The following is an 11,519-nucleotide window of genomic DNA, read 5'->3' as shown; positions in this document are numbered from 1 at the left end:
TTTATCTAACCCTCATGTTAGATGCCATTATTGTGGAATTAATAGTCATTACCAATTCCAATGTGCATCTAAGATTAGGGATTATGGTGGAACCAAGAAATCTTGGGTTCCCAAAGCCCCCATATGATCATCTTCATATGTGCTTAGATTAGGGGCTTTTGCTTAATTTTGAATATCTTTTATGGTTAATTAAATATCCCCTCTTGTATTGAAATTGTTTTTCCAATAGGGGGAGTTCAAATGTTTATCTTTTTCCTTGAAAAAAGGGGAGCTTAAAATTATAAATTTTATCCCTTTAAATTTTTACCCAATCTTTTTGATAGATGCCAAAGGGGGAGAGAATTTAGTATTAGGAAAAATATATGTGCTTTTTATTGGAAAATCTCTTGTGCTTGTCATCATAAAAAATGGGGAGATTGTAAGCCCAATGGTTTCCACCTTGGCATTCCCATCTTATTTTGATGATTCCAATACACAAGTGATTTATGATCACTAATGTGTTTGATTGTCTAAGTTGTAGATCACATTGGTGCTAAAGACAAGATTGCTTGGATTAAGGCCAAAGAAGCTCTCATTGGACCACATCATGAAGGCCAAAGACATCGAAGTCCAAGACGATTGAAGACTTGAAGAATCGCATTAAAGATCAAAGTCATATTAGAATGTATAAGATCCAATCTTAGTTTTTAGATCTTAAGAGGCATAAATTAAGTAATCTCGCACACCCCTAAAATGTATAAGTGTTTGTACTTGTGGTGTTCCAACACTTTGGAACCCTCATAACAATCCCAAGTTGGTGTAAAGTTGGAAGCCCAAAAACAAGAAGTGAAAATCTGCTCAACATAGGCTTCTCGGAACTCCGAGAGAATTATCGGAGCTTCGAGCTCGGAACTCCGAGACATTCCTCGGAGCTCCGAGAAATGGTCCAGTAGACATTTTCCAACTTCTGTTTGTATTCCCGGAACTCCGAGATTTTTTTTCGGAACTCCGAGAACACTATAACGGTCGGATTTTTAGCCGTTGGGAATTTTTCAAGAATTACAACAATGCCACTGAACGGTAATATTTTGGTTTTCCTATAAATATGGGTATTCCTAACATACCAAATATCAATCCTAACACTCTTAAACTTTACTTGAACATTCAAAGAGTGAATCAAAGCTTATTTATGCCTCTCATCTTCTAAGATTAGGATTTGGATCATAGGCTAAATTTGTACATCTTCTACTTCTTGTAAACCCTTGTGAGGGATTTTTTTGTTCTTTCTTTCTTATTCAAGAACTTTGTATTGGGCGAGTGTTCGGAGAAGCGTAGCCCACTCTCCGTGGTGAAGATCGCCACCAAGGTTAAAGGCGGTTGGAATTGTAATCGGCATTGATCTTCGCCGAAGTTAAGAAGATCACTAGTGAAGCCATCAACGGATTTGGTTGGTGGAGTGGAGTAGGCCTCGCGTTTTGAGGACCGAACCACTTTAAATCTCGGGTGCACTCTCTCTTGAACTCTAGCTCTTTATTTTGCATTGCACCTTTAGATTTAACTTGTGTGCTTGAATTTCATCTTGATCTCTTAATCTTCTAAATTTGGGTTTGAGTTTTAAAAAAGGTTAAAACTTGTTAGCAACCTAAATTTCACCTCCTCATTAGTTGCCAATTCGGGACCACCCTTGGATTTTCAGGATTCACTAGACAATGCAACCTAACCTAATGCAAGACCCTAGATGAAGTCCTAGAACATATTCAAGATTATTTATTCTAAACACCGTGACTTGGTGGTTCAGAATAATGGAGAAATGGATCTAATCTGATTTGCAAAAATTTCGCAACTCAGAATGAAAGATAATTATGAGGCAGCGCCGTTTTCAAACGGGCAATGAGGAAATGAGAAATCATTTTCAAATGGATACTGCTTTCAAACAGGCTCAACAGAAATGAGGTACTATAATTGTACAGGCCAAAGGGAAATAAGAGATAGATCATTTTCGAATGGACTCAGATAAAATAAAATGCCATATTTATACAGATTCTAAGGAAATGAGACATCATATGGATCTCAAAGAGAAACAAGAGACCATTTTTAAATGGACTAAGATAGAATGAAATACCGTATTTTTACGGATTCCAAGGAAATGAGATATTGTAAGCCCAAGGGTCTACTCTCCTATCTTGTTTTGATGATTCTAAACATAATTGATTGTGTTTTTGAATACTAATCAATTTGCTTTGAAGTGTTGTGTTTGAGATAGGATTGATCATTGAAGAAACCAACACACAACATGGTCATGATTGGAGATATCCCATACAAGAGTCAAAGGAGCTAAGTGAAGCTCACCTCATCTCTCAAGCAAGCAAACACAAGATGGAAGATCAATTGAAGACCAAGACTAAAGAGAAGTTGAAAGCTACATAGGTATCATTGTACATCCTTTCTCTTTAGATTTCCAAGTCAAGGCAAAGTGTTTTCAAAATGTTTTTCAAAGAACACTTAAGAACTTAAAATGGATTAGTGAATGCTTATGTGGTGGACCAACATGTTGGGACCCTCATAAACATTCCAAAATAATCATAGGAGATGAGTTCCAAAAGCCAAAAATCAAACAAGAAATAAAATCTCAAAATATGTGGATTTTTAGGCTTCTCGGAACTCCGAGATTTTTTCTCAGAGCTCCGAGAGTTCCGAGAACCTTGCGACAGCTCAAAAAAGAGCCGTTGGGTTTTGATTTAAAATTTGATTTTTGTTATCTACACCCCCAAACGGTCATATTTTGAGGAGAGACTATTTATACAATATCTAGAGGATTATTTCCCAACTCTTGATTTTTGAAAAACCCTCTTAAGCACTCAAGCAAACTTGCAACCCTTTCAAGCTTAAGATTTTTGGTTTTTCCCAAACTTGCCTTTCACTTGTGAACCTATTGAGTTTGGATATTTTAGAGCTATCACTTGCAAATCCTTGTTGAAGAGCAATCAAGGAACTACAAAGGGCATCAAGCTTTCAAGAAGAAGCCAAGCTATCAATCCTTCATATCTTGTATAGGTGGCTAGGGTATTCCGTTTTTAATTCCCTAGAGAGCAACCGCTTAGAACTCGGCGGAGAAGGAGAGTCTTTGTAAAGGTGTAAGGGCATCCTTGTTTAATATCCCTTGGAATTGTAACCGCCTCGGAGCCGGGCATCGTGGAGGTCTCCAATAGTGGAATCCCTCAAGTGCGACCTTGAGTAGAGTGGAGTAGGCCGTTGGTCGAACCACTATATATAGGTGTGTCATTTCTCACTCTTGCATTTCCATTATTGTTTGGCTTGGGATTTTCACTTTGTTTTTCAATTATATTTGCACTAACCAAATATTTATTTAAGTGAAGAAAAATTCCAATTAGGGTTCATAGGTAATTTTCAAAAGGCCTAATATTGAGTTAAATTCAATTCACCCCCCCTCTTGAGTATTTCAATTGGTATCAAAGCCTCGTCTCTAATTCTTTTTAGAAAACCCTAACCGGTCTAGAGTAAAGATTCTAAAAATGGCAAACTACCCTCAACACCATGAAGGTTATTCAAACACTAGGCCACCCTATTTTGATGGAACAAACTATGGTTTTTGGAAAACCAAAATGAAAATCTTTTTAACCCAAGACTATCAAATGTGGAGAGCAATTAATAATGAATACATCTTACCCACAAGAAATTTAAATGATTGGACCGAAGCCGAACAACAAGCTTCGAATTATAATGCTAAAGCCATGAATTCTCTTATTTGTGCTCTATCTCCCGGAGAATTCAATAGAGTATCAAATTTGAATTCGGCTAAGGAAATTTGGGACACTTTAGAAGTCACCCATGAGGGAACGAATCAAGTAAAAGAATCTAAAATGAACCACCTTTTTCGGCAATACGAACTCTTTCAAATGACATCCGATGAAACAATTGCCGACATGTACACTAGATTCACCAATCTTGTAAATGGATTAAGGGGTCTTGGAAAACAATTTTTCAATAGAGATTTAGTGACTAAAATCCTTAGGTCCTTACCTTTGTCTTGGGAATCCAAAACCTCCGCAATCACCGAAGCCAAGGACATGAACACATTGAACCAAGATGAACTAATAGGGTCCTTGATCACCCATGAAATGATTTTCAAAACAAAAGCACCCGAAATCGAAACTAAAATCGAAAAAGGAAAAGGAATTGCTTTTGCTTGTAATGTAGGTGAAAATGAAGATGCAAAAGAAGACATGGAAGATGAAGTTGCCCTCCTAACAAGAAGGATCAAATTCTTGCAAAGGAACATGGGAGGGATGAGAAATAGAAGGACAAACCCTCCATTCAAGAAGAAAGAAGAACTCGGTGATGGATCCACTCAACCACGATGTTACGGTTGCAAGAAGCTTGGACACATTCGCCCGGATTGTCCACTCAACAATGAACCCACTTCAAACAACCGCTTCAAGAGAAGAGAAGGCAAGAAAGGAATGACCGCCACATGGGATGAGGAAATTGATAGCGAAGGCGAACAAAATGATGGCGAAGATTGCTTGATAGCAAGGAACGTATGCTTCATGGCCTCAACAAACGACAACAATGAGGTAAACACTTTAAATGATGTTATTGTTTTAAAAGAAGTTCTTGATTCCCTACAAAATGCAAATGATGAACTTGAAATTCAATTTGATAAAATTGCATCACTTGAAAATTCTCTTGCTAACATGATAAAAGAATTTGGTTGGTTAAAAAAAGATCATGAATTTTTAGATGATAAGAATGAAAAATACAAAGTAGAAATTCATGAGTTAAATGCTTCTATCAAAATCTTAAATAAAAACCGACAAGAACTCTCAAATGAAAACAACAATCTAAAGCATGAAAATGGTAGATTATCTTTTGAGTATGATGAACTAAAGAAACTTTTTGAAAAATTTGAAAATAGTTCATTAAAATTGGATAGGCTTGTAAATCTTCAAAGAATGTCAAGTGACAAAAGTGGACTTGGACATAAATGGAACACCACAATATCCAACTATAAAACTAAACTTGAAAAGGTTTCTTCTAGCGGTACCAAAATTTGCTTTTATTGTGGTCTAGAAGGTCATTACAAGGTTGCTTGCTTACATGCTAAACAAGATAAGATTAAGTTGAACTCTAATGTGAAAACAAATGAACATAGCAAGATTAGGAAGATTTGGGTACCTAAGGGATCTCACTTGCCTATTCATATGTAGGTATGCCTTAAAAGCCATAACAAGAAGAACACATGGTACCTTGATAGTGGATGCTCTAGACATATGACCGGAGACCTTACTCAATTCGCATCCCTATCGCTCAAGGATGGTGGAGACGTTACCTTTGGAGATGATAAGAAAGGAAAAGTCAAAGGTGAAGGCACCATAGGTAACTCTACCTCTCCTATACATGATGTACTATTTGTTGATGGCTTGTCCCATAATCTTATTAGCATCAGTCAATTATGTGATAATGGTTTTGAAGTTGTCTTCAATCTCGATAAATGCATTGTTAAAAATAAGATAAATGGAGAAGTAAAATTCATAGGGTCTAGAGACAATAACATTTATACAATTGGACTAGATGATCTTAGACTCCAAAATGTGACTTGTCTAAATGCCATTAGTGAGGATTCTTGGCTATGGCATAGGAGGTTGGGTCACGCCGGAATGGATCTCATTTCGACCCTCTCCTCAAAAGAAAGTGTTAGAGGATTGCCTAAGTTCAAATTCATCAAGGATCACATTTGTAGAACTTGTCAATTAGGAAAACAATTGAAAAGCTTATTTGCACCTAAAAATATGATTTCAACTTCCTACCCCTTGGAGCTACTTCATATGGATCTTTTTGGACCAATGAAGACTAGTAGCCTAGGTGGAAAGAGGTACGTGTTTGTAGTTGTGGATGACTACTCACGATTCACATGGGTCATATTTCTAGGACATAAAGATGAAACTTATGAAAACTTTCTTACATTGTGCAATCAAATTCAAAATGAAAAAGGTATTGCCATCTCCCACATTAGAAGTGATCATGGAACGGAATTTGAAAATGTACATTTTGACACTTATTGTAATGAACATGGCATAAAACATAATTTTTCCGCACCTAGAACACCTCAACAAAATGGAGTAGTAGAAAGAAAGAATCGAACTCTCCAAGAAATGGCTAGAACTATGTTGCATGAAAATGATCTCCCTAGATATTTTTGGGCGGAAGCGGTTAGCACCGCTTGCTATATCATAAACAGGGTATATCTAAGGCCAATTTCTAAGAAAACACCTTATGAGCTTTGGAAAAACTTGAAACCAAATATAAGCTATTTTAGAGTGTTTGGATGTAAATGCTTTATTTTAAACATCAAAGATAATCTACACAAATTTGATAGGAAATCGGATGATGGGATATTCTTAGGGTATTCTTCTCACAGCAAGGCATATAGAGTATTTAATAGGAGAACCCTAGTAGTAGAAGAATCCATGCATGTGACATTTGATGAAAGAGAGCCAACACCTCAAGAAATGCCACATGATGAGGATGAACCCATTGAACATCTTTTTCCAAAATTGAGTGCTCCTCCTCATGCATCAACAAGTCATACATTACCTAGTGAGGAAGTAGAAAATGAAAATGATGACTCATTGCCTAGGGATAGGAGAACATTGGTAGATCATCCTGAATCCCAAATTTTAGGTGATGCCACATTGCCAGTAAGAACTAGATCATACTATCGTAGTGTGAGTAACAATTTGGCGTTCCTATCCGAATTAGAACCAAAATCCATCAAGGAAGCTGAAAAGGATGAATATTGGTTGATGGCCATGCAAGAAGAGCTAAGTCAATTCGAAAGGAACAAAGTGTGGAGGCTAGTACCTAGACCTAGTGATCATCCAGTCATTGGCACGAGATGGGTGTATAGAAATAAATTGGATGAAAATAGAATTATCACTAGGAATAAAGCTAGGCTTGTAGCCCAAGGGTACAATCAGGAAGAAGGGATAGATTATGATGAGACATTTGCTCCTGTTGCCCGTATGGAGGCTATTAGGATACTTTTGGCATATGCATCTCATAAAGGATTTAAACTATATCAAATGGATGTCAAAAGTGCCTTCCTAAATGGCTATATCCAAGAGGAAGTGTATGTTGAGCAACCTCCAGGTTTTGAAGACTTTAAACATCCAAATCATGTCTTCAGGCTTGATAAAGCTTTATATGGATTAAAGCAAGCTCCTAGAGCTTGGTATGAGAGGCTTTGCACTTTCTTAGTTGAAAAGGGATTCGAGATGGGAAAGGTGGATAAAACCTTGTTTATCAAAAGAGAAAATCATGATATCCTCCTTGTCCAAATCTATGTGGATGATACCATCTGTGGCTCAACTAATCAAAAATTGTGTGATGAATTTGCAACCTTAATGAAAAATGAATTTGAAATGAGCATGATGGGAGAGTTAACCTACTTCTTAGGACTCCAAATTAAACAATACAAAAATGAAATATTTTTAAATCAAGAAAAATATACAAAGGAGTTATTAAAGAAGTATGGCATGGATAGCAGTAAGACATCAAGAATTCCCATGAGTACTACTGCTAAGCTAGAAAAAGATGAATTTGGCAAATCTGTGGATCAGAAATTGTATAGGGGTATGATAGGTAGTTTGCTCTATTTGACAGCCAGCAGACCAGACATTATGTTTACTGTCTGTCTCTGTGCTCGATTTCAATCGGATCCTAAAGAATCTCACCTATCTGCAGTTAAGAAGATCTTCAAGTACTTAAGAGGAACCCAAAGTCTAGGACTGTGGTATGAAAGATCATCTTCCTTCACTCTCATCGGATATTCAGATGCAGACTTTGCTGGATGTAGAGTAGATAGGAAAAGCACTAGTGGGACTTGCCAATTCTTGGGTAAATCACTTGTTTCATGGTTTAGCAAGAAGCAAAATTCAGTAGCTCTGTCCACAACAGAAGCAGAATATGTGGCAGCTGGAGCTTGCTGTGCTCAAGTCCTATGGATGAAAAGCACATTGATGGACTATGCAATTAAAATGGACAATATTCTCATCCAATGTGACAACACTAGTGCTATAAGCTTAACAAAGAACCCCATACAACACTCAAGAACAAAACATATTGAGATCAGGCACCACTTCATTAGAGATCACTCACAAAAAGGAAATATTTGCTTAAAATATATCAACACTGAAGAACAATTAGCGGATATCTTTACAAAACCCCTTAGTGATGATAGAATTTGCTATATCCGAAGTGCCTTAAACATATGGAGTGCGGATCAAATCAAAGAAATTGCCAAATAAATACTTTGTGCCTTTCACCAGCTTATCTATATAGTATTTATATATATAATCTTTGTTTGGTAGTATCTGCATGAATGAGATGTCAAATTTTTAATCTTAAAAATCACTCAATTGATATTCTTAGCCTTCTTAGTTTTTCTAAGTTGGAGAGGTATCTTCACTTTAATTAAAATACCTAACATCTTGACATATGTCAACATCTCGATCATGAACAGGTATATGTGCATTACTTGGTTATATATTTTTATACCATAAGCATTGATTTAGGGGGAGTTATCCACTCCTAAATTTTTTTTACACCCTTTCTGTCGATGACAAAAGGGGGAGAAGTTTGAAATTGATTATCTATTCAATTGACTATATGCACCACTTGCTTATAACTTGTATCATTTATATGTGTGCATATATTGAGGGGGAGTTCCAGTATTCACTTGCCTACTATGTCACTCCACACACACCTCATAATCAATTTTGTTTGTCATCATCAAAAAGGGGGAGATTGTAAGCCCAAGGGTCTACTCTCCTATCTTGTTTTGATGATTCTAAACATAATTGATTGTGTTTTTTAATACTAATCAATTTGCTTTGAAGTGTTGTGTTTGAGATAGGATTGATCATTGAAGAAACCAACACACAACATGGTCATGCTTGGAGATATCCCATACAAGAGTCAAAGGAGCTAAGTGAAGCTCACCTCATCTCTCAAGCAAGCAAACACAAGATGGAAGATCAATTGAAGACCAAGACTAAAGAGAAGTTGAAAGCTACATAGGTATCATTGTACATCCTTTCTCTTTAGATTTCCAAGTCAAGGCAAAGTGTTTTCAAAATGTTTTTCAAAGAACACTTAAGAACTTAAAATGGATTAGTGAATGCTTATGTGGTGGACCAACATGTTGGGACCCTCATAAACATTCCAAAATAATCATAGGAGATGAGTTCCAAAAGCCAAAAATCAAACAAGAAATAAAATCTCAAAATATGTGGATTTTTAGGCTTCTCGGAGCTCCGAGCTCGGAACTCCGAGAAAAGGTCCAGTAGCGTCTGGACATTTTCTCGGAACTCCGAGAAATGGTCCAGTAGAAAAATTCCATTTTCTGGCCGTTGTCTCGGAACTCCGAGAATATTTCTCGGAACTCCGAGAATTCTCGGAACTCCGAGAACCTTGCGACAGCTCAAAAAAGAGCCGTTGGGTTTTGATTTAAAATTTGATTTTTGTTATCTACACCCCCAAACGGTCATATTTTGAGGAGAGACTATTTATACAATATCTAGAGGATTATTTTCCAACTCTTGATTTTTGAAAAACCCTCTTAAGCACTCAAGCAAACTTGCAACCCTTTCAAGCTTAAGATTTTTGGTTTTTCCCAAACTTGCCTTTCACTTGTGAACCTATTGAGTTTGGATATTTTAGAGCTATCACTTGCAAATCCTTGTTGAAGAGCAATCAAGGAACTACAAAGGGCATCAAGCTTTCAAGAAGAAGCCAAGCTATCAATCCTTCATATCTTGTATAGGTGGCTAGGGTATTCCGTTTTTAATTCCCTAGAGAGCAACCGCTTAGAACTCGGCGGAGAAGGAGAGTCTTTGTAAAGGTGTAAGGGCATCCTTGTTTAATATCCCTTGGAATTGTAACCGCCTCGGAGCCGGGCATCGTGGAGGTCTCCAATAGTGGAATCCCTCAAGTGCGACCTTGAGTAGAGTGGAGTAGGCCGTTGGCCGAACCACTATATATCGGTGTGTCATTTCTCACTCTTGCATTTCCATTATTGTTTGGCTTGGGATTTTCACTTTGTTTTTCAATTATATTTGCACTAACCAAATATTTATTTAAGTGAAGAAAAATTCCAATTAGGGTTCATAGGTAATTTTCAAAAGGCCTAATATTGAGTTAAATTCAATTCACCCCCCCTCTTGAGTATTTCAGATATCATATTTGTGGCAATAAAGCTAATCATTCCCTTAGCATGCGACTGAATATTTCTTGCAGCACTGATACAAGCAGCAATGCCCACTATGGCAGGGGCAACCGTGCCATCTTTGCCCCATGGAATACATAACTCCTACACAAAAAAAGAAACCCATACACCATGAAGAAAAGATTTTTTGTCAGAGGTCCACAGGACTCAATGCTTGTTCATTGATTGAACACTAGTACGCGGGACAAAACCCCCTTAGCATCTCCCTGACGCTTAACTCCATCTGTTGCCTCCACTGACTTGAGTATCGAAGGATTTTCTAGAAGCTATGGCTCCGAGCATTCCTATCCCTCTATTAGATGCAGATCCCAATGGACCGTTCCTCAGCCCCTTCCGGATTCTAGGAGGACTCTTCGATCTACATAAGCCGAATTCAAGCAGCAACAGATTGGCTCCTACCGTGGGGCTCGACCGGTCCTAGAAAACAAGGAGTAAAGCACCATGGTTGGTAGGAGTAACACCCGAAATGTTATAGTTACTGCTATCACTCCAAATATTCCCCAGGAGCCACTTTTAGTAGCGAGCCTAACACCCCAGCCTGAGGAACAGGCCCACTCCCAACCTATTGATGTACAATCATTGTCCCTATTTCGATAAGGGGAGAGTTCAACGTTATCATCAAACAGGTCCAATGGTTCCCAGAGCGAAGAGATGGACCAGTCCCTCTAGTGGAACACCCCGTCTTGCCAGCAATACTGCCCTCTACACATCAGGGCACGCAATAATCCACTCGATCGGTGGCTGAAACACCCATTGTCCTTTCCAGTAGGACTCCTTCTGCCTCCTTGTCTAGTCCACCCAAACAAGCTCGCCCCAAAGAACGGAATCTCAAACGCCCCAACCTCCGCTAAGAAATTTGGGAGATGATAGAGGAGATGATGGGATGAAGACGTCCAGTAGACGACGTCAGTGGTGATGAAGAACACACCTTCACCTAGGAAATAAGAAAGGAGCAGATCAGGAATCGGTAACGGTATCACATTCCAATCCAATTCCAATTCCCCTCTGTAACAGATAATTATTCCAATTATAGTGTTGTGTAAGCACTAGAATTTATCTTGAGAATCAATCGTGATTCCCATTCTAGCGTTTGGTACTCTCCAGGCCAACACCGGGATGGAATTAAATTTTCAATAATTATTTCTTTTAATAAAAATTGAATTATTTTTTTATGGAATTTTCAATTTTATTAAACGGTAAAGCAAAGAAAGAGAGAAAGAGCACTCTATTTTTT

Source organism: Tasmannia lanceolata, unplaced genomic scaffold (genome assembly GCF_043159265.1).
Source record: "Tasmannia lanceolata isolate RefF3 unplaced genomic scaffold, GAP_Taslan_0.1 ptg000037l, whole genome shotgun sequence".
Taxonomy (NCBI): Eukaryota; Viridiplantae; Streptophyta; class Magnoliopsida; order Canellales; family Winteraceae; genus Tasmannia; species Tasmannia lanceolata.
The sequence above is the reverse complement of the archived record's forward strand: the minus strand, read 5'-3'. Positions refer to the sequence as shown.